The sequence below is a fragment of the Oncorhynchus gorbuscha genome, unplaced genomic scaffold, assembly GCF_021184085.1.
Source record: "Oncorhynchus gorbuscha isolate QuinsamMale2020 ecotype Even-year unplaced genomic scaffold, OgorEven_v1.0 Un_scaffold_1504, whole genome shotgun sequence".
Taxonomy (NCBI): domain Eukaryota; kingdom Metazoa; phylum Chordata; class Actinopteri; order Salmoniformes; family Salmonidae; genus Oncorhynchus; species Oncorhynchus gorbuscha.
The window spans coordinates 1-26,882 of record NW_025746264.1 but is presented as its reverse complement, the minus strand read 5'-3'; the positions used below and the strand labels follow the sequence as shown (position 1 = coordinate 26,882).

Genomic DNA, 26,882 nt, shown 5'->3' with positions numbered 1-26,882 from the left:
GGGTAAGAGTTAGAGAGGAGGGTCTGGGTAAGAGGTAGAGAGGAGGGTCTGGGTAAGAGTTAGAGAGGAGGGTCTGGGTAAGAGTTATAGAGGAGGGTCTGGGTAAGAGTTAGAGAGGAGGGTCTGGATAAGAGTTGTAGAGGAGGGTCTGGGTAAGAGTTATAGAGGAGGGTCTGGGTAAGAGTTATAGAGTAGGGTCTGGGTAAGAGTTAGAGAGTAGGGTCTGGGTAAGAGTTAGAGAGGAGGGTCTGGGTAAGAGTTAGAGAGGAGGGTCTGGGTAAGAGTTATAGAGGAGGGTCTGGGTAAAAGTTGTAGAGGAGGGTCTGGGTAAGAGTTATAGAGGAGGGTCTGGGTAAGAGTTAGAATTATAGAGGAGGGTCTGGGTAAGAGTTAGAGAGGAGGGTCTGGGTAAGAGTTAGAGAGGAGGGTCTTAGTAAGAGTTATAGAGGAGGGTCTGGGTAAGAGTTAGAGAGGAGGGTCTGGGTAAGAGTTATAGAGGAGGGTCTGGGTAAGAGTTATAGAGGAGGGTCTGGGTAAGAGTTATAGAGGAGGGTCTGGGTAAGAGTTATAGAGGAGGATCTGGGTAAGACTGAGTTTGACAGATTTTGGCACATGATTTCCATCATGTTGGCACTTAAAGTTCCCACAATGTTTTCAAAGACAAACTGACGTTCCAGGAATATGTCAGGACTAATCTACTGTAATCTCTTCTGTGTGCTGTCTGCTACATGAACTCTCTCTGCCTCTCATCGTCTCCCTCACTTTCCTTACCCTCTCCCTGCCTTTCACCCCCAGCTAAGACCATGGCTCTGACCGAGGCGAGGCTGGGCCGTGCAGGGAAGCTGACAGCAGCTCTGGGGGATGAGCAGGTTCGCTGGCAGGAGAGCATCCAACTGTTTGAACAGGAGATCCATAACGTGGTGGGAAACGTCTTCATCGCTGCAGCCTGCGTGGCGTACTACGGAGCCTTCACAATGCACTATAGACAACTGGTACAGCCTGCTAATTCTCACTATAACCTGCAGCCTGCGTGGTGTACTACGGAGCCTTCACAATGCACTATAGACAACTGGTACATCCTGCTAATTCTCACTATAACCTGCAGCCTGCGTGGCGTACTACGGAGCCTTCACAATGCACTATAGACAACTGGTACATCCTGCTAATTCTCACTATAACCTGCAGCCTGCGTGGTGTACTACGGAGCCTTCACAATGCACTATAGACAACTGGTACATAATGCTAATTCTCACTATAACCTGCAGCCTGCGTGGCGTACTACGGAGCCTTCACAATGCACTATAGACAACTGGTACATCCTGCTAATTCTCACTATAACCTGCAGCCTGCGTGGCGTACTACGGAGCCTTCACAATGCACTATAGACAACTGGTACATCCTGCTAATTCTCACTATAACCTGCAGCCTGCGTGGCGTACTACGGAGCCTTCACAATGCACTATAGACAACTGGTACAGCCTGCTAATTCTCACTATAACCTGCAGCCTGCGTGGCGTACTACGGAGCCTTCACAATGCACTATAGACAACTGGTACATCCTGCTAATTCTCACTATAACCTGCAGCCTGCGTGGGGTACTACGGAGCCTTCACAATGCACTATAGACAACTCGTACATCCTTTATATACAGCCTGCTAATTCTCACTATAACCTATGTTGCATTATAACCATTCTAAACTACATAGCCTTCCCCTTGCAGTGTGTATGGCCTCTATAGAGATGTAGCTTTATACACGGTTCTTACTATCTGTTACTCTACTTCTCCGCCCTGCGTGTAAACATTGCCATCTGTTCTCTGTACACTATTGGAACCAAACCCAGTGAAGCCTGCCTGTTCTAGACAGTGTCTGTGTGCCCACCTCTCTCCCTCGGGCCAGACGGAGAGGCAGACCATGTGTCAACCTCCCTGCCCACACTGGCACTCTGGCCTAATGACTCTCACTCACCTCAACCCACTGGGTCTGTCTGGCTGTCTGTCAATACTACCACTGTCTGTGTGGTGTCTGTCAATACTACCACTGTCTGTCTGGCTGTCTGTCAATACTACCACTGTCTCTGTGGTGTCTGTCAATACTACCACTGTCTCTGTGGTGTCTGTCAACACTACCACTGTCTCTGTGGTGTCTGTCAATACTATCACTGTCTCTGTGGTGTCTGTCAATACTATCACTGTCTATGTGGTGTCTGTCAATACTACCACTGTCTCTGTGGTGTCTGTCAATACTACCACTGTCTCTGTGGTGTCTGTCAATACTACCACTGTCTCTGTGGTGTCTGTCAATACTATCACTGTCTCTGTGGTGTCTGTCAATACTATCACTGTCTGTCAATACTATCACTGTCTCTGTGGTGTCTGTCAATACTACCACTGTCTATGTGGTGTCTGTCAACACTACCACTGTCTATGTGGTGTCTGTCAATACTATCACTGTCTCTGTGGTGTCTGTCAATACTACCACTGTCTCTGTGGTGTCTGTCAATACTACCACTGTCTCTGTGGTGTCTGTCAATACTATCACTGTCTCTGTGGTGTCTGTCAATACTATCACTGTCTATGTGGTGTCTGTCAATACTACCACTGTCTCTATACTGTCTGTCAATACTACCACGGTCTGTCAATACTACCACTGTCTCTATACTGTCTGTCAATACTACCACTGTCTGTCAATACTACCACTGTCTCTGTACTGTCTGTCAATACTACCACTGTCTCTATACTGTCTGTCAATACTACCACTGTCTGTCAATACTACCACTGTCTCTATACTGTCTGTCAATACTACCACTGTCTGTCTGGCTGTCTGTCAATACTACCACTGTCTCTATACTGTCTGTCAATACTACCACTGTCTGTCTGGCTGTCTGTCAATACTACCACTGTCTGTCTGGCTGTCTGTCAATACTACCACTGTCTCTGTGGTGTCTGTCAATACTACCACTGTCTCTGTGGTGTCTGTCAACACTACCACTGTCTCTGTGGTGTCTGTCAATACTATCACTGTCTCTGTGGTGTCTGTCAATACTATCACTGTCTATGTGGTGTCTGTCAATACTACCACTGTCTCTGTGGTGTCTGTCAATACTACCACTGTCTCTGTGGTGTCTGTCAATACTACCACTGTCTCTGTGGTGTCTGTCAATACTATCACTGTCTATGTGGTGTCTGTCAATACTATCACTGTCTCTGTGGTGTCTGTCAATACTATCACTGTCTCTGTGGTGTCTGTCAATACTATCACTGTCTGTCAATACTACCACTGTCTGTCAATACTACCACTGTCTCTATACTGTCTGTCAATACTACCACTGTCTGTCTGGCTGTCTGTCAATACTACCACTGTCTCTATACTGTCTGTCAATACTACCACTGTCTGTCTGGCTGTCTGTCAATACTACCACTGTCTGTCTGGCTGTCTGTCAATACTACCACTGTCTCTGTGGTGTCTGTCAATACTACCACTGTCTCTGTGGTGTCTGTCAATACTACCACTGTCTCTGTGGTGTCTGTCAATACTATCACTGTCTATGTGGTGTCTGTCAATACTATCACTGTCTCTGTGGTGTCTGTCAATACTACCACTGTCTCTGTGGTGTCTGTCAATACTACCACTGTCTCTGTGGTGTCTGTCAATACTATCACTGTCTCTGTGGTGTCTGTCAATACTATCACTGTCTATGTGGTGTCTGTCAATACTACCACTGTCTCTATACTGTCTGTCAATACTACCACGGTCTGTCAATACTACCACTGTCTCTATACTGTCTGTCAATACTACCACTGTCTGTCAATACTACCACTGTCTCTGTACTGTCTGTCAATACTACCACTGTCTCTATACTGTCTGTCAATACTACCACTGTCTGTCAATACTACCACTGTCTCTATACTGTCTGTCAATACTACCACTGTCTGTCAATACTACCACTGTCTCTGTTATGGCAGATGGTTATGGAGTCAGATGACTTGGGAATGTTCATTCATCCTGAATATACAATGCTCTGATTGTTGATAAACGTGTGTGTGTGTGTGTGTGTGTGTGTGTGTGTGTGTGTGTGTGTGTGTGTGTGTGTGTGTGTGTGTGTGTGTGTGTGTGTGTGTGTGTGTGTGTGTGTGTGTGTGTGTGTGTGTGTGTGTGTGTGTGTGTGTGTGTAGCTGATAGACCAGTGGATTGTGCGATGCCAGGAGTTGGGCATCCCCATCAGTGCCAGCTTCAGCCTCATCAACATCCTGGGCGACCCCTATGAGATCCGCCTGTGGAACGCCGAGGGGTTGCCCCGGGACACCGTTTCCACTGAGAATGGAATCCTGGTTACCCGTGGACGCCGCTGGCCACTCATGATCGACCCTCAGGATCAGGTGACCCAGCCGACAGCAAATCAGTACTTTTGGTCTTAAATCATTCAACCAATCAGCCAATCAACCAATCAGAAGTATTTGTATTACCACACTTTTCATCTATTCTATTCTGTAAATACTCTATTTAGATTCTATAACATATTTTAATCACAGGTACCTTTATATGTGATGGTGTTGCAAATAGTTATTCATCTTATACTTTGTAATTAGCTACTTGTCAAGTTGTATTTCTAGTTGTAATTTTCTCTATTCTTGTATTGGCTATGATGACCAGAGTTATTTTTCTGTGGCTACATCTGCTAAAATAACAGTTGTGTTGTAATGTGTTGTGGCTCAAACCCTGACTCCCATTCTCAGACCCCAGCCTGGAACAAACCCTGACTCCCATTCTCAGACCCCAGCCTGGAACAAACCCTGACTCCCATTCTCAGACCCCAGCCTGGAACAAACCCTGACTCCCATTCCCAGACCCCAGCCTGGAACAAACCCTGACTCCCATTCTCAGACCCCAGCCTGAAACAAACCCTGACTCCCATTCTCAGACCCCAGCCTGGAACAAACCCTGACTCCCTTTCTCAGACCCCAGCCTGGAACAAACCCTGACTCCCAGACCCCAGCCTGGAACAAACCCTGACTCCCAGACCCCAGCCTGGAACAAACCCTGACTCCCATTCTCAGACCCCAGCCTGGAACAAACCCTGACTCCCAGACCCCAGCCTGGAACAAACCCTGACTCCCATCCTCAGACCCCAGCCTGGAACAAACCCTGACTCCCATTCCCAGACCCCAGCCGGGAACAAATCCTGACTCCCAGACCCCAGCCTGGAACAAACCCTGACTCCCAGACCCCAGCCTGGAACAAACCCTGACTCCCAGACCCCAGCCTGGAACAAACCCTGACTCCCATTCTCAGACCCCAGCCTGGAACAAACCCTGACTCCCAGACCCCAGCCTGGAACAAACCCTGACTCCCATTCTCAGACCCCAGCCTGGAACAAACCCTGACTCCCATTCCCAGACCCCAGCCTGGAACAAACCCTGACTCCCAGACCCCAGCCTGGAACAAACCCTGACTCCCATTCTCAGACCCCAGCCTGGAACAAACCCTGACTCCCATTCCCAGACCCCAGCCTGAAACAAACCCTGACTCCCATTCCCAGACCCCAGCCTGGAACAAACCCTGACTCCCATTCCCAGACCCCAGCCTGGAACAAACCCTGACTCCCATTCCCAGACTCCAGCCTGGAACAAACCCTGACTCCCATTCCCAGACTCCAGCCTGGAACAAACCCTGACTCCCATTCCCAGACCCCAGCCGGGAACAAATCCTGACTCCCAGACCCCAGCCGGGAACATACCCTGACTCCCATTCCCAGACCCCAGCCTGGAACAAACCCTGACTCCCAGACCCCAGCCTGGAACAAACCCTGACTCCCAGACCCCAGCCTGAAACAAACCCTGACTCCCATTCCCAGACCCCATCCGGGAACAAATCCTGACTCCCAGACCCCAGCCGGGAACATACCCTGACTCCCATTCCCAGACCCCAGCCGGGAACAAACCCTGACTCCCATTCCCAGACCCCAGCCGGGAACAAACCCTGACTCCCAGACCCCAGCCTGGAACAAACCCTGACTCCCATTCCCAGACCCCAGCCTGGAACAAACCCTGACTCTCAGACCTCAGCCTGGAACAAACCCTGACTCCCATTCCCAGACCCCAGCCTGGAACAAACCCTGACTCCCAGACCCCAGCCTGGAACAAACCCTGACTCCCATTCCCAGACCCCAGCCTGGAACAAACCCTGACTCCCATGTCCAGACCCCAGCCTGGAACAAACCCTGACTCCCATTCTCAGACCCCAGCCTGGAACAAACCCTGACTCCCATTCTCAGACCCCAGCCTGGAACAAACCCTGACTCCCAGACCCCAGCCTGGAACAAACCCTGACTCTCAGACCCCAGCCTGGAACAAACCCTGACTCCCAGACCCCAGCCTGGAACAAACCCTGACTCCCATTCCCAGACCCCAGCCTGGAACAAACCCTGACTCCCATGCCCAGACCCCAGCCTGGAACAAACCCTGACTCCCATTCTCAGACCCCAGCCTGGAACAAACCCTGACTCCCAGACCCCAGCCTGGAACAAACCCTGACTCCCAGACCCCAGTCTGGAACAAACCCTGACTCCCAGTCCCCAGCCTGGAACAAACCCTGACTCCCAGACCCCAGCCTGGAACAAACCCTGACTCCCAGACCCCAGCCTGGAACAAACCCTGACTCCCATTCCCAGACCCCAGCCTGGAACAAACCCTGACTCCCAGACCCCAGTCTGGAACAAACCCTGACTCCCAGACCCCAGCCTGGAACAAACCCTGACTCCCAGACCCCAGCCTGGAACAAACCCTGACTCCCATTCTCAGACCCCAGCCTGGAACAAACCCTGACTCCCATTCTCAGACCCCAGCCTGGAACAAGGCAACAACAGCCCTGACTATTCTATTACTAACACTATTCCCTTATCACCACGGAGACAACAGCCCTGAGACACTAAGACTATTCCCACTCTCTCTGTGTTGTAATCACACACACACACAGACTCCATGCGCTTGGCCACTGTGTAGTTTGACTCTTAGCTCCAGTCCCCTGACACCTCTTATGTTGCTTCCTGTCATCTTTTGTTTCTTTCTCCTTCTCCTCTCTTTCTTTGGGCCTCTGCCCCAGGGAGCGGTCTGTTGACTGGTCTCTGTCTGCCATGCACAGGCCGACGATGGAGATGGGGAGAGGCAGGGAGTTGAGCAGGCAGGGAGGCTTGCTGACAGCCTAGCACGGGGACACTTCATTGACTCACACACACACAGCTTGTCTGTCCACTGACTCAAATGTAGTGCACTTCTGTTAGTCCGTTTGCATTCATGTCGATGAGAGTGATTCTGACCTGCCGGGTCCATCAATCACCAGGGGTGTCAAACTCATTCCGTGGAGGGCCTGGTGTCTGCAGGTTTCAGTTTCCTTTCAATTAAGACCTAAACAACCAGGTGTGTGGAGTTCCTTACTAATTAGTGACCTTAATTCATCAATCAAATACAAGGGAGGAGCGAAACCCTGCAGACACTCGGTCCTTCGTGGATTGAGTTTGACACCTGTGTCATGGGACAACATAGTGACTTTCTGGTATGAGAGGAAATGACATGACCCCTCAATGGTGGTCACATGGATACTTTAAAGGGACAATATGGAAGTTCTGTCCCTTGTGGCGTTGGGATGACGTAGCTACACAATCACAACCGACCTGAAACTAAACAAATAATCCCTCATTTGAAATGCTTTATACACCTGTGTCTGGTCCGTCTCCAGGCCAACCGTTGGATCCGTTCCAAGGAGACCAAGAACGGTCTGAAGGTGATCAAGCTGACCGACTCTGGTTTCCTGCGAACCCTGGAGAACGCCATCCGCATGGGCATGCCCGTACTGCTGGAGGAGGTCAGTACTATGGCAGCCATTGTAGGTCACGATTCACCATGGAGATTAGTATCAGGGGACAGTTCTAACCTCCATTTTGGGTCTAGAGTTAGCAAAGAGACCTGGGTGAGTTGACTTGGAACAGGAAGAATGGTAAAACTGACCAGTCCATTTTGGGTCTAGAGTTAGCAAAGAGACCTGGGTGAGTTGACTTGGAACAGGAAGAATGGTAAAACTGACCAGCGTGACGTCCATTTTGGGTCTAGAGTTAGCAAAGAGACCTGGGTGAGTTGACTTGGAACAGGAAGAATGGTAAAACTGACCAGCGTGACGTCCATTTTGTGTCCTGGTTGTGTGTGAGTAGCTGAAGGAGACTGTGGACCCGGCTCTGGAGCCCATCCTGCTGAAGCAGACGTTTGTGGCGGGCGGCCGCACCCTCATCCGCCTCGGAGACTCCGACATTGACTACAACAAGAAATTCAGGTTCTACATGACCACCAAGATGGCCAACCCACACTACCTGCCTGAGGTGGGTCAAACAACTGCAAATTAGCACTAGCCTTCAGCCAAACACCGGTCAAAACCTGACTTGAGATTTATTCTGCCCAGCAGTTTTGGAATGCAGTCCATCTCAGTCTATATTAATATGGCCTGGATCATGTTTGCTTTGCATCAATACCAGATGGATCATGTTTGCTTTGCATCAATACCAGATGGATCGTGTTTGCTTTGCATCAATACCAGATGGATCATGTTTGCTTTGCATCAATACCAGATGGGTCATGTTTGCTTTGCATCAGTACCAGATGGATCATGTTTGCTTTGCATCAGTACCAGATGGATCATGTTTGCTTTGCATCAGTACCAGATGGATCGTGTTTGCTTTCCATCAATAACAGATGGCTTTTATTGGAATTTCAATGTCCATCTGGTTTATCCACAGTCTAAATTAACAGCTCTACGCTCTACAAAGGAAAATCACATTTAGAATAACTGTAGGTTAGTAAAGTGTCTGGTTTCTCACCTGTTTCTCACCCACACAAAAAAACATAAAATAACCACATTAAATCAAATCACATGTATTTATAAAGCCCTTCGTACATCAGCTGATGTGCTGTACAGAAACCCAGCCTAAAACCCCAAACAGCAAGCAATGCAGGTGTAGAAGCACGGTGGCTAGGAAAACTCCCTAGAAAGGCCAAAACCTAGGAAGAAACCTAGAAAGGAACCAGGCTCTGAGGGGTGACCAGTCCTCTTCTGGCTGTGCCGGGTGGAGATTATAACAGAACATGGCCAAGATGTTCAAATGGTCTTAGATGACCAGCATGGATGAATAATAATAATCACAGGCAGAACAGTTGAACATTAGACATTAGACATTAGACACTCACACACACACACACACACACACACACACACACACACACACACACACACACACACACACACACACACACACACACACACACACACACACACACACACACACACACACACACACACACACACACACACACACACACACACCCTGCCCCCTCTCTCTCCATGCCAAACGTTGGCACTAGGAACACTGTAAACAGTTGGCTCACACAGGGAGCTGTCAGCCTGGCACAGGCCATGATGAGGGGTGGTTGCTGTGAAGAGCCTTGCCCACCTGCCAGACAGCCATGCCCCTGAGTTCACCCAGCCTACGGGCGCGGCCCCTGCTGCCATTTGAAGGCCCTGTCAGCCTGCTCCAGCTCTCTTCAGTCCCACAACACAGGGCTGGTGCTAGTCTCAGACCTATTCCCCGGGCCCAGCAATCAGTCAGACAGAAGGGACTTGAATAGACATGTCTGTCACCTCCCTTTAAACACACAGTCTAGACACAGCTGTCACAGATAGATAGTCTAACACACAGCTTACAGTCTGGACACAGCTGTCACAGATAGATAGTCTAACACACAGCTTACAGTCTGGACACAGCTGTCACAGATAGATAGTCTAACACACAGCTTACAGTCTGGACACAGCTGTCACAGATAGATAGTCTAACACACAGCTTACAGTCTGGACACAGCTGTCACCGATAGATAGTCTAACACACAGCTTACAGTCTAGACACAGCTGTCACAGATAGATAGTCTAACACACAGCTTACAGTCTAGACACAGCTGTCACAGATAGATAGTCTAACACACAGCTTACAGTCTGGACACAGCTGTCACAGATAGATAGTCTAAGACACAGCTTACAGTCTGGACACAGCTGTCACAGATAGATAGTCTAACACACAGCTTACAGTCTGGACACAGCTGTCACAGATAGATAGTCTAACACACAGCTTACAGTCTGGACACAGCTGTCACAGATAGATAGTCTAACACACAGCTTACAGTCTGGACACAGCTGTCACAGATAGATAGTCTAACACACAGCTTACAGTCTGGACACAGCTGTCACAGATAGATAGTCTAAGACACAGCTTACAGTCTGGACACAGCTGTCACAGATAGATAGTCTAACACACAGCTTACAGTCTGGACACAGCTGTCACAGATAGATAGTCTAACACACAGCTTACAGTCTGGACACAGCTGTCACAGATAGATCGTCTAACACACAGCTTACAGTCTGGACACAGCTGTCACAGATAGATAGTCTAACACACAGCTTACAGTCTGGACACAGCTGTCACAGATAGATAGTCTAACACACAGCTTACAGTCTGGACACAGCTGTCACCGATAGATAGTCTAACACACAGCTTACAGTCTAGACACAGCTGTCACAGATAGATAGTCTAACACACAGCTTACAGTCTAGACACAGCTGTCACAGATAGATAGTCTAACACACAGCTTACAGTCTGGACACAGCTGTCACAGATAGATAGTCTAACACACAGCTTACAGTCTGGACACAGCTGTCACAGATAGATAGTCTAACACACAGCTTACAGTCTGGACACAGCTGTCACAGATAGATAGTCTAAGACACAGCTTACAGTCTGGACACAGCTGTCACAGATAGATAGTCTAACACACAGCTTACAGTCTGGACACAGCTGTCACAGATAGATAGTCTAACACACAGCTTACAGTCTGGACACAGCTGTCACAGATAGATCGTCTAACACACAGCTTACAGTCTGGACACAGCTATCACAGATATACACTCTAACACACAGAGACAACTGCCAGGATTCATTAATAATTGAAGTGGATGTTTGCTGAAGCTCATACTGGTTAGTGTGTTATGATTAGTAGTTGGTCTGATTTGATTGGTTGTTGATGTGTGGAGTTCACACCCCCCCCTGTTTTCTAGGTGTGTATCAAAGTGACCATCATCAACTTCACCGTGACCAAGTCTGGTCTGGAGGACCAGCTTCTCAGGTAGACAACACAACTCTTCTCCCGCTGACTCTCACTCTCCTCATTAAAGGGGTTCAGACTGTGTGTGTGGTTTTCTTGTGGTATGAGCGAGTGGTTGACTTGCGTTCCTTCTCTCTCTCCCCTCACAGTGACGTGGTTCGTCTGGAGCGTCCTGACCTGGAGGAACAGAGGAACCAGCTGATTGTGAGGATTAACGCCGACCGCAACCAGCTGAAGGCCATCGAGGACCGCATCCTCAAACTGCTCTTCAACTCCAAGGGAAACATCCTGGACAATGAGGAGCTGGTGCAGACCCTGCAGGAGTCAAAGGTCAGAGGTCACTGTGGGGTCATGGGGGTAGACAGTAGGATTGTTGAACTCTCAGGTGTGGTCGACTTTCTAACCATCTTTCTGTAGGCCTAGTTTGTGTTCTTCCTGTCCCTCAAATGTCTTTGTGTCGGTTTCCCTTTCTTTCTCTCCCTCTCTCCCTCTCTCCCTCTCTCTCTTTCTTTCTTTCTTTCTCTCTCCCTCACCCGCTCTCTCTCCCTCTCTCCCCCTCTCTCTCTCTTTCTCCCTCTCTCTCTCTCTCTACCACTCTCTCACTCTCTCTCCCTCTCTCCCTCTCACCCTCTCTCTCTCCCCCTCTCTCTCTCCCTCTCCCCCCTCTCTCCCTCCCTCTCTCTCTCTCTCTCCCTCTCTCTCTCCCTCTCACCCTCTCTCTCTCCCACTCTCTCTCTCCCTCTCACCCTCCCTCACTCCCTCCCTCTCTCCCTCCCTCCCTCCCTCTCTCTCTCTTTCTTTCTTTCTTTCTTTCTTTCTTTCTTTCTTTCTCTCTCCCTCACCCGCTCTCTCCCCCTCTCTCTCTCTTTCTCCCTCTCGCTCTCTCTCTACCTCTCTCACTCACCCTCCCTCCCTCTCTCTCTCTCTCCCTCTCTCTCTCTCCCTCTCTCTCTCTCTCTCCCTCTCTCCCTCCCTCCCTCTCTCCCTCCCTCCTTCTCTCTCTCTCCCTCCCTCCCTCCCTCTCCCTCTCTCCCTCTCTCCCTCTCCAGGTGACGTCAGAGGCCATTAAGCATCGTTTGGAGGAGGCCGAGGCGACAGAGCTGATGATCAACGCAGCCAGGGAGCGCTACCGGCCCGTGGCCACACGAGGCTCCGTCATGTACTTTGTCATCGCCAGCCTCTCTGAGATAGACCCCATGTACCAGTTCTCCCTCAAGTACTTCAAGCAGGTGACCTTTCTGTCTATGTGGTCGAGAATGATTGGTTCTCTGACCTTCATGAATCAGCAATGTTGTTTTTCCCTTTGAGTCATAGTGTATCAGCAACATTCACTGTGGGGCTTTTTCCCTCTGGAGTTGACTTTCTCATCTTCACGTCTCCCCAATCACCCCCTCCCTCCCTCTCCTTCCCCCCTCTCTCCCCTGATCATCTCCCCACCTTCCTCCCTCTCCCTCCCCCCTCTCTCCCCTGATCATCTCCCCACCTTCCTCCCTCCCCCCTCTCTCTCCCCTGATCATCTCCTCCCCACCTTCCTCCCTCTCCCTCCCCCTCTCTCTCCCCTGATCATCTCCCCACCTTCCTCCCTCTCCCTCCCCTCTCTCTCCCCTGATCATCTCCTCCCCACCTTCCTCCCTCTCCCTCCCCCTCTCTCTCCCTGATCATCTCCTCCCCACCTTCCTCCCTCTCCCTCCCCTCTCTCTCTCCTAATCATCTCCTCCCTCTCCCTCCCCTCTCTCTCCCCTAATCATCTCCTCCCTCCCCCTCCCCACCTTCCTCCCTCTCCCTCCCCTCTCTCTCCCCTGATCATCTCCTCCCTCCCCTCCCCACCTTCCTCCCTCTCACCTGCTCTCTCTGATCCCCTTCCCCACCTTACTCCCTCTCACCTGGTCTCTCTGACCCCCCTCCCCACCTTCCCCCTCTCCCCTGCTCTCCCTGATCCCCCTCCCCACCTTCCCCCCTCTCCCCTGCTCTCCCTGACCCCCCTCCCCACCTTCCTCCCTCTCCCCTGCTCTCTCTGCCCCCCTCCCCACCTTCCTCCCTCTCCCCTGCTCTCTCTGACCCCCTCCCCTGTAGCTCTTTAACTCCACCATAGAGATATCAGAGAAGAGCAGTGTTCTGGAAGAGCGCCTGCAGATCCTCCTGGACCAGACCCTGCTCACCAGCTACACCAACATATCCGTGGCCTGTTTGAGCAGCACAAGACCATCTACAGGTAAAGGGGTTTGACCTTTTCTTTAAGCTGCATTGTGGGTATCAAATGGGCTCTACAAATATATTCATGATGATGATGATGATGATTCTTATTTTTGTTATTACAGCTTCATGCTTTGTGTGGACATCATGCGTCAGCATGGGGAGGTCACTGACGCAGAGTGGCAGCACTTCCTGCGAGGAGCGCCCCCCCTAGACAAGGTAGTCAGGTTGATTGACAGCCAATCAAATGGGACTATCGTCCACTGTCAGCCAATTAAAGGCAACTAGTGTCCACTCTAAGCCAGTCAAAAATTATAGATATGTGAGCTCTAAGCAAATCACAGGAAGAATTTCAAGCCCTTTACCAATCATAGAGTTTATATTTCAATACCTTTACCAATCATAGAGTTTATATTTCAGCCCTTTACCAATCATAGAGTTTATATTTCAATACCTTTACCAATCATAGAGTTTATATTTCAAGCCCTTTACCAATCATAGAGTTTATATTTCAAGGCCTTTACCAATCATAGAGTTTATATTTCAGCCCTTTACCAATCATAGAGTTTATATTTCAGCCCTTTACCAATCATAGAGTTTATATTTCAGCCCTTTACCAATCATAGAGTTTATATTTCAAGGCCTTTACCAATCATAGAGTTTATATTTCAGCCCTTTACCAATCATAGAGTTTATATTTCAATACCTTTACCAATCATAGAGTTTATATTTCAGCCCTTTACCAATCATAGAGTTTATATTTCAGCCCTTTACCAATCATAGAGTTTATATTTCTGCCCTTTACCAATCATAGAGTTTATATTTCAGCCCTTTACCAATCATAGAGTTTATATTTCAGCCCTTTACCAATCATAGAGTTTATATTTCAGCCCTTTACCAATCATAGAGTTTATATTTCAAGCCCTTTACCAATCATAGAGTTTATATTTCAGCCTTTACCAATCAGTTTAGAGTTTAGAGTTTATTTCAAGCCCTTTACCAATCATAGAGTTTATATTTCAAGCCCTTTACCAATCATAGAGTTTATATTTCAAGCCCTTTACCAATCATAGAGTTTATATTTCAAGCCCTTTACCAATCATAGAGTTTATATTTCAAGCCCTTTACCAATCATAGAGTTTATATTTCAAGCCCTTTACCAATCATAGAGTTTATATTTCAGCCCTTTACCAATCATAGAGTTTATATTTCAAGCCCTTTACCAATCATAGAGTTTATATTTCAATACCTTTACCAATCATAGAGTTTATATTTCAATACCTTTACCAATCATAGAGTTTATATTTCAAGCCCTTTACCAATCATAGAGTTTATATTTCAGCCCTTTACCAATCATAGAGTTTATATTTCAGCCCTTTACCAATCATAGAGTTTATATTTCAGCCTTTACCAATCATAGAGTTTATATTTCAGCCCTTTACCAATCATAGAGTTTATATTTCAGCCCTTTACCAATCATAGAGTTTATATTTCAGCCCTTTACCAATCATAGAGTTTATATTTCAGCCCTTTACCAATCATAGAGTTTATATTTCAGCCCTTTACCAATCATAGAGTTTATATTTCAGCCCTTTACCAATCATAGAGTTTATATTTCAGCCCTTTACCAATCATAGAGTTTATATTTCAAGCCCTTTACCAATCATAGAGTTTATATTTCAATACCTTTACCAATCATAGAGTTTATATTTCAATACCTTTACCAATCATAGAGTTTATATTTCAAGCCCTTTACCAATCATAGAGTTTATATTTCAATACCTTTACCAATCATAGAGTTTATATTTCAATACCTTTACCAATCATAGAGTTTATATTTCAAGGCCTTTACCAATCATAGAGTTTATATTTCAGCCCTTTACCAATCATAGAGTTTATATTTCAGCCCTTTACCAATCATAGAGTTTATATTTCAAGCCCTTTACCAATCATAGAGTTTATATTTCAGCCCTTTACCAATCATAGAGTTTATATTTCAGCCCTTTACCAATCATAGAGTTTATATTTCAGCCCTTTACCAATCATAGAGTTTATATTTCAGCCCTTTACCAATCATAGAGTTTATATTTCAGCCCTTTACCAATCATAGAGTTTATATTTCAGCCCTTTACCAATCATAGAGTTTATATTTCAATACCTTTACCAATCATAGAGTTTATATTTCAGCCCTTTACCAATCATAGAGTTTATATTTCAAGCCCTTTACCAATCATAGAGTTTATATTTCAAGCCCTTTACCAATCATAGAGTTTATATTTCAAGCCCTTTACCAATCATAGAGTTTATATTTCAATACCTTTACCAATCATAGAGTTTATATTTCAATACCTTTACCAATCATAGAGTTTATATTTCAGCCCTTTACCAATCATAGAGTTTATATTTCAGCCCTTTACCAATCATAGAGTTTATATTTCAAGCCCTTTACCAATCATAGAGTTTATATTTCAGCCCTTTACCAATCATAGAGTTTATATTTCAATACCTTTACCAATCATAGAGTTTATATTTCAGCCCTTTACCAATCATAGAGTTTATATTTCAATACCTTTACCAATCATAGAGTTTATATTTCAAGGCCTTTACCAATCATAGAGTTTATATTTCAGCCCTTTACCAATCATAGAGTTTATATTTCAATACCTTTACCAATCATAGAGTTTATATTTCAAGCCCTTTACCAATCATAGAGTTTATATTTCAGCCCTTTACCAATCATAGAGTTTATATTTCAAGCCCTTTACCAATCATAGAGTTTATATTTCAAGCCCTTTACCAATCATAGAGTTTATATTTCAAGCCCTTTACCAATCATAGAGTTTATATTTCAGCCCTTTACCAATCATAGAGTTTATATTTCAAGCCCTTTACCAATCATAGAGTTTATATTTCAGCCCTTTACCAATCATAGAGTTTATATTTCAGCCCTTTACCAATCATAGAGTTTATATTTCAGCCCTTTACCAATCATAGAGTTTATATTTCAGCCCTTTACCAATCATAGAGTTTATATTTCAGCCCTTTACCAATCATAGAGTTTATATTTCAAGCCCTTTACCAATCATAGAGTTTATATTTCAGCCCTTTACCAATCATAGAGTTTATATTTCAAGCCCTTTACCAATCATAGAGTTTATATTTCAGCCCTTTACCAATCATAGAGTTTATATTTCAGCCCTTTACCAATCATAGAGTTTATATTTCAGCCCTTTACCAATCATAGAGTTTATATTTCAGCCCTTTACCAATCATAGAGTTTATATTTCAGCCCTTTACCAATCATAGAGTTTATATTTCAGCCCTTTACCAATCATAGAGTTTATATTTCAGCCCTTTACCAATCATAGAGTTTATATTTCAGCCCTTTACCAATCATAGAGTTTATATTTCAGCCCTTTACCAATCATAGAGTTTATATTTCAGCCCTTTACCAATCATAGAGTTTATATTTCAGCCCTTTACCAATCATAGAGTTTATATTTCAGCCCTTTACCAATCATAGAGTTTATATTTCAGCCCTTTACCAATCATAGAGTTTATATTTCAGCCCTTTACCAATCATAGAGTTTATATTTCAGCCCTTTACCAATCATAGAGTTTATATTTCAGCCCTTTACCAATCATAGAGTTTATATTTCAGCCCTTTACCAATCATAGAGTTTATATTTCAGCCCTTTATTCAATCATAGAGTTTATATTTCAGCCCTTTACCAATCATAGAGTTTATATTTCAGCCCTTTACCAATCATAGAGTTTATATTTCAGCCCTTTACCAATCATAGAGTTTATATTTCAGCCCTTTACCAATCATAGAGTTTATATTTCAGCCCTTTACCAATCATAGAGTTTATATTTCAGCCCTTTACCAATCATAGAGTTTATATTTCAGCCCTTTACCAATCATAGAGTTTATATTTCAGCCCTTTACCAATCATAGAGTTTATATTTCAGCCCTTTACCAATCATAGAGTTTATATTTCAGCCCTTTACCAATCATAGAGTTTATATTTCAGCCCTTTACCAATCATAGAGTTTATATTTCAGCCCTTTACCAATCATAGAGTTTATATTTCAGCCCTTTACCAATCATAGAGTTTATATTTCAGCCCTTTACCAATCATAGAGTTTATATTTCAGCCTTTACCAATCATAGAGTTTATATTTCAGCCCTTTACCAATCATAGAGTTTATATTTCAGCCCTTTACCAATCATAGAGTTTATATTTCAGCCCTTTACCAATCATAGAGTTTATATTTCAGCCCTTTACCAATCATAGAGTTTATATTTCAAAGCCCTTTACCAATCATAGAGTTTATATTTCAGCCCTTTACCAATCATAGAGTTTATATTTCAGCCCTTTACCAATCATAGAGTTTATATTTCAGCCCTTTACCAATCATAGAGTTTATATTTCAGCCCTTTACCAATCATAGAGTTTATATTTCAGCCCTTTACCAATCATAGAGTTTATATTTCAGCCCTTTACCAATCATAGAGTTTATATTTCAGCCCTTTACCAATCATAGAGTTTATATTTCAGCCCTTTACCAATCATAGAGTTTATATTTCAGCCCTTTACCAATCATAGAGTTTATATTTCAGCCCTTTACCAATCATAGAGTTTATATTTCAGCCCTTTACCAATCATAGAGTTTATATTTCAGCCCTTTACCAATCATAGAGTTTATATTTCAGCCCTTTACCAATCATAGAGTTTATATTTCAGCCCTTTACCAATCATAGAGTTTATATTTCAGCCCTTTACCAATCATAGAGTTTATATTTCAGCCCTTTACCAATCATAGAGTTTATATTTCAAGCCCTTTACCAATCATAGAGTTTATATTTCAGCCCTTTACCAATCATAGAGTTTATATTTCAGCCCTTTACCAATCATAGAGTTTATATTTCAGCCCTTTACCAATCATAGAGTTTATATTTCAGCCCTTTACCAATCATAGAGTTTATATTTCAGCCCTTTACCAATCATAGAGTTTATATTTCAGCCCTTTACCAATCATAGAGTTTATATTTCAGCCCTTTACCAATCATAGAGTTTATATTTCAGCCCTTTACCAATCATAGAGTTTATATTTCAGCCCTTTACCAATCATAGAGTTTATATTTCAGCCCTTTACCAATCATAGAGTTTATATTTCAGCCCTTTACCAATCATAGAGTTTATATTTCAGCCCTTTACCAATCATAGAGTTTATATTTCAGCCCTTTACCAATCATAGAGTTTATATTTCAGCCCTTTACCAATCATAGAGTTTATATTTCAGCCCTTTTTACCAATCATAGAGTTTATATTTCAGCCCTTTACCAATCATAGAGTTTATATTTCAGCCCTTTACCAATCATAGAGTTTATATTTCAGCCCTTTATTCAATCATAGAGTTTATATTTCAGCCCTTTACCAATCATAGAGTTTATATTTCAGCCCTTTACCAATCATAGAGTTTATATTTCAGCCCTTTACCAATCATAGAGTTTATATTTCAAGCCCTTTACCAATCATAGAGTTTATATTTCAGCCCTTTACCAATCATAGAGTTTATATTTCAGCCCTTTACCAATCATAGAGTTTATATTTCAGCCCTTTACCAATCATAGAGTTTATATTTCAGCCCTTTACCAATCATAGAGTTTATATTTCAAGCCCTTTACCAATCATAGAGTTTATATTTCAAGCCCTTTACCAATCATAGAGTTTATATTTCAGCCCTTTACCAATCATAGAGTTTATATTTCAGCCCTTTACCAATCATAGAGTTTATATTTCAGCCCTTTACCAATCATAGAGTTTATATTTCAGCCCTTTACCAATCATAGAGTTTATATTTCAGCCCTTTACCAATCATAGAGTTTATATTTCAGCCCTTTACCAATCATAGAGTTTATATTTCAGCCCTTTACCAATCATAGAGTTTATATTTCAGCCCTTTACCAATCATAGAGTTTATATTTCAGCCCTTTACCAATCATAGAGTTTATATTTCAGCCCTTTACCAATCATAGAGTTTATATTTCAGCCCTTTACCAATCATAGAGTTTATATTTCAGCCCTTTACCAATCATAGAGTTTATATTTCAGCCCTTTACCAATCATAGAGTTTATATTTCAGCCCTTTACCAATCATAGAGTTTATATTTCAGCCCTTTACCAATCATAGAGTTTATATTTCAGCCCTTTACCAATCATAGAGTTTATATTTCAGCCCTTTACCAATCATAGAGTTTATATTTCAGCCCTTTACCAATCATAGAGTTTATATTTCAGCCCTTTACCAATCATAGAGTTTATATTTCAGCCCTTTACCAATCATAGAGTTTATATTTCAGCCCTTTACCAATCATAGAGTTTATATTTCAGCCCTTTACCAATCATAGAGTTTATATTTCAGCCCTTTACCAATCATAGAGTTTATATTTCAGCCCTTTACCAATCATAGAGTTTATATTTCAGCCCTTTACCAATCATAGAGTTTATATTTCAGCCCTTTACCAATCATAGAGTTTATATTTCAGCCCTTTACCAATCATAGAGTTTATATTTCAGCCCTTTACCAATCATAGAGTTTATATTTCAGCCCTTTACCAATCATAGAGTTTATATTTCAGCCCTTTACCAATCATAGAGTTTATATTTCAGCCCTTTACCAATCATAGAGTTTATATTTCAGCCCTTTACCAATCATAGAGTTTATATTTCAGCCCTTTACCAATCATAGAGTTTATATTTCAGCCCTTTACCAATCATAGAGTTTATATTTCAGCCCTTTATTCAATCATATTACTGTTCAAACCCAAACCAGAAAGAGGGCTCTTTGTTGCAATATGCAGCACAACATAAATGTTGATAATCTGTCAATTGTCACTGGTCTATAACAGGACTGTCTGGAATTATCAGTCCATTATAATAATAATAATATATGCCATTTAGCAGACGCTTTTATCCAAAGCGACTTACAGTCATGTGTGCATACATTCTACGTATGGGTGGTCCCGGGAATCGAACCCACTACCCTGGCGTTACAAGCGCAATGCTCTACCAACTGAGCTACAGAAGGACCACTGTCACTGGTCTATAACAGGACTGTCTGGAATCATCAGTCCATTGTCACTGGTCTATAACAGGGCTGTCTGGAATCATCAGTCCATTGTCTGGAATCATCAGTCCCATTGTCACTGGTCTATAACAGGGCTGTCTGGAATCTCTCCCTAAAATGAAGATATGTCTTGAGCCAGACAATGATTCCCACTTCTTCTATCCCTCAGCAGTCTTTACTCAGCCCATTAGGAATGCATCATTTTAAATCTCCTAGTTAAGAGTGCCTGTATACCAGAGGGCTTGTCAGCCTCGTTCCCTCTGCAGGAGAGAAACAGAGAGGGGGAGAGAGTCCCCTCTAACCTGTGACTGTGTGTAGAATACTGATGTCCCCATGTGTCTGTGTGTAGTCAATGACTTAGCTGTCTCCAGAAACACAGATCTAGGATCAGCTAACCCTCCCCAATTCTAACTCTAATCATAAGGTGTGCCATACACTAAACTAGCCTGAGAACAGTGTGTTGGGACATCTTTCTCTACCAAGCAGGGTTTTTGAAGAGTTCTGACGAGTGGATTGCTGAATGTATTATTCAATGACTCTATATCTAACGGGCGGTTTAGTCTGTCTCTATATGTCGTTATTTAAGCAGGGAAAGATGGCCGCTTTGTCTGAAACTGGGACCTAAACCATTGGGGGCCATTCTCATTAAAATGATGTCCTGGTCCTCCGTCCTTATCTTCTTTTCACCCCCACCTCATCTTCTCTCCATCCATCACCTCGGTTCTCCACGTAATACCCAATGTCCCCTTGTCCTCCCTCCTCTTCTGTCTCCTCTCCACACACCCCCATCTATCTATCATTCTCTTCTATCTCAACTCCTTCTCTCTTCCTCCCTCCCCCTGGCTCTCTCTCTCTCCCTCCCTCCCCCTGGCTCTCTCTCTCCCTCCCTCCCCCTGTCTCTCCCTCCCTCCCCCCTGGCTGGCTCTCCTCCCTCCCTCCCCCTGTCTCTCCTCCCTCCCCCCCCCTGCTCTCTCTCCCTCCCTCCCCCTGTCTCTCTCTCTCCCTCCCTCCCCCTGTCTCTCTCTCCCTCCCTCCCCTGTCTCTCTCTCCCTCCCTCCCCCTGTCTCTCTCTCTCTCTCCCTCCCTCCCCCTGTCTCTTCCTCCCCCTGTCTCTCTCTCCCTCCCTCCCCCTGTCTCTCTCTCTCCCTCCCTCCCCCTGTCTCTTCCTCCCCCTGTCTCTCTCTCCCTCCCCCCTCTGTCTCTCCCTCCCTCCCCCATCAGGATCATCCCCTGTCTCTTCCCCCCCTGGAGGACACTCTGCCCCTCCATCAGAGAGAGATCGCCCCCATCTCTATAAAACTAACACACCTAAAATAACCTAGACACCCCCATAAAACAGGATCATCTCAGAGAGGCCTGCTTAACGGCATCAAGCTAAAAGATAACCTAGACACCCATCTCTATAAAACTAGGTAGAATAACACACAACTAAAATAACCTAGACACCCATCTCTATAAAACTAGGTAGGTCCTATCTAACACACAACTAAAATAACCTAGACACCCATCTCTATAAAACGGGTGGAGAGTAACACACAACTAAAATAACCTAGACACCCATCTCTATAAAAACTAGGTAGAGAGTAACACACAGCTAAAATAACCTAGACACCCATCTCTATAAAACTAGGTAGAATAACACACAACTAAAATAACCTAGACACCCATCTCTATAAAACTAGGTAGAGTAACACACAACTAAAATAACCTAGACACCCATCTCTATAAAACTAGGTAGAATAACACACAGCTAAAATAACCTAGACACCCATCTCTATAAAACTAGGTAGAGTAACACACAGCTAAAATAACCTAGACACCCATCTCTATAAAACTAGGTAGAGTAACACACAACTAAAATAACCTAGACACCCATCTCTATAAAACTAGGTAGAGTAACACACAACTAAAATAACCTAGACACCCATCTCTATAAAACTAGGTAGAGTAACACACAGCTAAAATAACCTAGACACCCATCTCTATAAAACTAGGTAGAGTAACACACAACTAAAATAACCTAGACACCCATCTCTATAAAACTAGGTAGAGTAACACACAACTAAAATAACCTGGACACCCATCTCTATAAAACTAGGTAGAGTAGTAACACACAGCTAAAATAACCTAGACACCCATCTCTATAAAACTAGGTAGAGTAGTAACACACAACTAAAATAACCTAGACACCCATCTCTATCTAGGTAGAGTCTATAAAAAACTAGACACCCATCTCTATAGAGTAGAGTAACACACAACTAAAATAACCTAGACACCCATCTCTATAAAACTAGGTAACACACAACTAAAATAACCTAGACACCCATCTCTATAAAACTAGGTAGAGAGTAACACACAACTAAAATAACCTAGACACCCATCTCTATAAAACTAGGTAGAGTAACACACAACTAAAATAACCTAGACACCCATCTCTATAAAACTAGGTAGAGTACACACAACTAAAATAACCTAGACACCCATCTCTATAAAACTAGGTAGAGTAGTAACACACAGCTAAAATAACCTAGACACCCATCTCTATAAAACTAGGTAGAGTAACACACAGCTAAAATAACCTAGACACCCATCTCTATAAAACTAGGTAGAGTAGTAACACACAGCTAAAATAACCTAGACACCCATCTCTATAAAACTAGGTAGAGTAGTAACACACAACTAAAATAACCTAGACACCCATCTCTATAAAACTAGGTAGAGTAGTAACACACAGCTAAAATAACCTAGACACCCATCTCTATAAAACTAGGTAGAGTAGTAACACACAACTAAAATAACCTAGACACCCATCTCTATAAAACTAGGTAGAGTAAACACAACTAAAATAACCTAGACACCCATCTCTATAAAACTAGGTAGAGTAACACACAACTAAAATAACCTAGACACCCATCTCTATAAAACTAGGTAGAGTAGTAACACACAGCTAAAATAACCTAGACACCCATCTCTATAAAACTAGGTAGAGTAGTAACACACAACTAAAATAACCTAGACACCCATCTCTATAAAACTAGGTAGAGTAGTAACACACAACTAAAATAACCTAGACACCCATCTCTATAAAACTAGGTAGAGTAGTAACACACAACTAAAATAACCTAGACACCCATCTCTATAAAACTAGGTAGAGTAGTAACACACAACTAAAATAACCTAGACACCCATCTCTATAAAACTAGGTAGAGTAGTAACACACAACTAAAATAACCTAGACACCCATCTCTATAAAACTAGGTAGAGCTAAAATAACCTAGACACCCATCTCTATAAAACTAGGTAGAGTAGTAACACAACTAAAATAACCTAGACACCCATCTCTATAAAACTAGGTAGAGTAGTAACACACAACTAAAATAACCTAGACACCCATCTCTATAAAACTAGGTAGAGTAGTAACACACAACTAAAATAACCTAGACACCCATCTCTATAAAACTAGGTAGAGTAACACACAACTAAAATAACCTAGACACCCATCTCTATAAAACTAGGTAGAGTAACACACAACTAAAATAACCTAGACACCCATCTCTATAAAACTAGGTAGAGTAACACACAGCTAAAATAACCTAGACACCCATCTCTATAAAACTAGGTAGAGTAGTAACACACAGCTAAAATAACCTAGACACCCATCTCTATAAAACTAGGTAGAGTAGTAACACACAACTAAAATAACCTAGACACCCATCTCTATAAAACTAGGTAGAGTAACACACAACTAAAATAACCTAGACACCCATCTCTATAAAACTAGGTAGAGTAACACACAACTAAAATAACCTAGACACCCATCTCTATAAAACTAGGTAGAGTAGTAACACACAACTAAAATAACCTAGACACCCATCTCTATAAAACTAGGTAGAGTAACACACAGCTAAAATAACCTAGACACCCATCTCTATAAAACTAAAAACACACAGCTAAAATAACCTAGACACCCATCTCTATAAAACTAGGTAGAGTAGTAACACACAACTAAAATAACCTAGACACCCATCTCTATAAAACTAGGTAGTAGTAACACACAACTAAAATAACCTAGACACCCATCTCTATAAAACTAGGTAGAGTAACACACAACTAAAATAACCTAGACACCCATCTCTATAAAACTAGGTAGAGTAACACACAACTAAAATAACCTGGACACCCATCTCTATAGAACTAGGTAGAGTAACACACAGCTAAAATAACCTAGACACCCATCTCTATAAAACTAGGTAGAGTAACACACAGCTAAAATAACCTAGACACCCATCTCTATAAAACTAGGTAGAGTAACACACAGCTAAAATAACCTAGACACCCATCTCTATAAAACTAGGTAGAGTAGTAACACAGCTAAAATAACCTAGAGATTACCACTAGGTAGAGTAGTAACACAGCTAAAATAACCTAGAGATTACCACTAGGTAGAGTAGTAACACAGCTAAAATAACATAGAGATTACCACTAGGTAGAGTAGTAACACAGCTAAAATAACATAGAGATTACCACTAGGTAGAGTAACACACAGCTAAAATAACCCAGAGATTACCACTAGGTAGAGTAGTAACACAGCTAAAATAACCTAGAGATTACCACTAGGTAGAGTAGTAACACAGCTAAAATAACCTAGAGATTACCACTAGGTAGAGTAGTAACACAGCTAAACTAACCTAGAGATTACCACTAGGTAGAGTAGTAACACAGCTAAACTAACCTAGAGATTACCACTAGGTAGAGTTGTCTTCTGCCTAGCTACAGAAGTAGATGAATATTGGAGTGTGTGTTCCCAGGTCGTCTGGAAGTGTGTTTCAACCCAGAGAACTGGCAGGACTACGTGTCTGACTCCCAGCTGCCTCCCTACTCAGAGGAGATGTCTGAAGAAGAGAAGGAAAAGGCAGACGGGGTCAGGGGTCACTGGGATCAGAGACTGGGGGCCTTCCAGAAACTGGTGCTCATCAAGAGCTTCATGGAGGAGAAGGTAGTGGGGGTTGTTGGTGTGCGTGTGCGTGTGTGTGTGTGTGTGTGTATCAGTCTGCTTGTGATGGTGAAAGTGCTGCCAGTTTTCTTGGCATCTCTCTCATTGTATGTTGTATATCAATGGTCATATTTGATAGAAGTTGCCCTTCAGGCCGCACAGCGATATTTGCAGTTATGTTCATCCATCCGTTTTATTTAGGGTGTGTTCTTAAATTCAATCTGGAGTGCCAGAGTGCGCTCTGAGCGTTGTCAGAGTGTACGTTGGTAAATCCAGAGCGTTTGGCTCCGGAGCGTTCGGAGCGCATACTGGACGCTCTGGCGCGAGGACTAGGTTTGAGCCGAGCGTTCTGACCTCACAACTATCGTCAACCACCCAAGCTAACTGGCTAGCTACTTCCAGACACATAATGAGAGAACACCTCACTCTGACCATTTTCCTTGAGCTAGCAGAGCTGGTTAGGCTGTTTTCATGTTATTTTAATTGTATTTATTTTACCTTTATTTAACAAGGCAAGTCAGTTAAGAACAAATTCTTATTTTCAATGACAGCCTAGGAACAGTGGGTTAACTGCCTGTTCAGGGGCAGAACGACAGATTTGTACCTTGTCAGCTCAGGGATTTGAACTTGCAACCTTCCCGTTACTAGTCCAACGCTCTAACCACTAGACTACCCTGCCGCCCCCTGAGTGTTGGTGACTGTAACTGTGCTACTGGCAACATTTTAATGATGTTTTTTTGCCAACGTTTGCTGACAGCGGCCATATTCAGCTGGTGTTGAACGTTTGTAAATGCAGTTATTCTGCTCTCTGAAACACTCAGAGGAGAGAACTCTGGAATCAGAGTAGATAGCCGGAGGGAGTTGACTTTCTCTCCCTGCCACTCTCCCTCCCTCCCTCTAGGTGGTGTTTGCGGTGACAGAGTTTGTGATCGTGAGCCTGGGGAAACAGTTTGTAGAGAACCCTCCTGTTGACCTGGCCACTCTCTACAGTGACATGTCTCCTCCACCCCCTGGTCTTCATCCTCAGTACCGGATCAGACCCCATGGGAGCCTTCCAACGCTTCGCCAAGGAGAGGGGATACCTGGACAGGTGAGGGGTGGGACAGCGGGAGGATGGAGGAGAAGGGGAGGAAGGGAGGGGTAGTTGGGTACCACTGTCCCCCTCTCTGAGACTGTTCCCCTCTCTATGTCCGTCCCTGTCATCTCAGTATTAACAACTTGTCCTTCTTTCTCATCATGTGTCCAGGTTTGGCTGGTGGAGGCCGTCATTGTAAATAAGAATTTGTTCTTAACTGACTTGCCTAGTTAGATAAAGGTTCAATGAAAAATAAATCAATACAAATCTCTCTAGGTCAGGGTCCTCTCTGTCTC

General features: G+C 43.8%; 1 pseudogene; it reads left to right on the top strand.

Moving 5' to 3' along the window:
* The window catches only part of LOC124023141, a 138,134-nt pseudogene extending 111,529 nt beyond the window's left edge, over positions 1-26,605 (top strand).
* Positions 26,606-26,882: the final 277 nt, after the last annotated feature.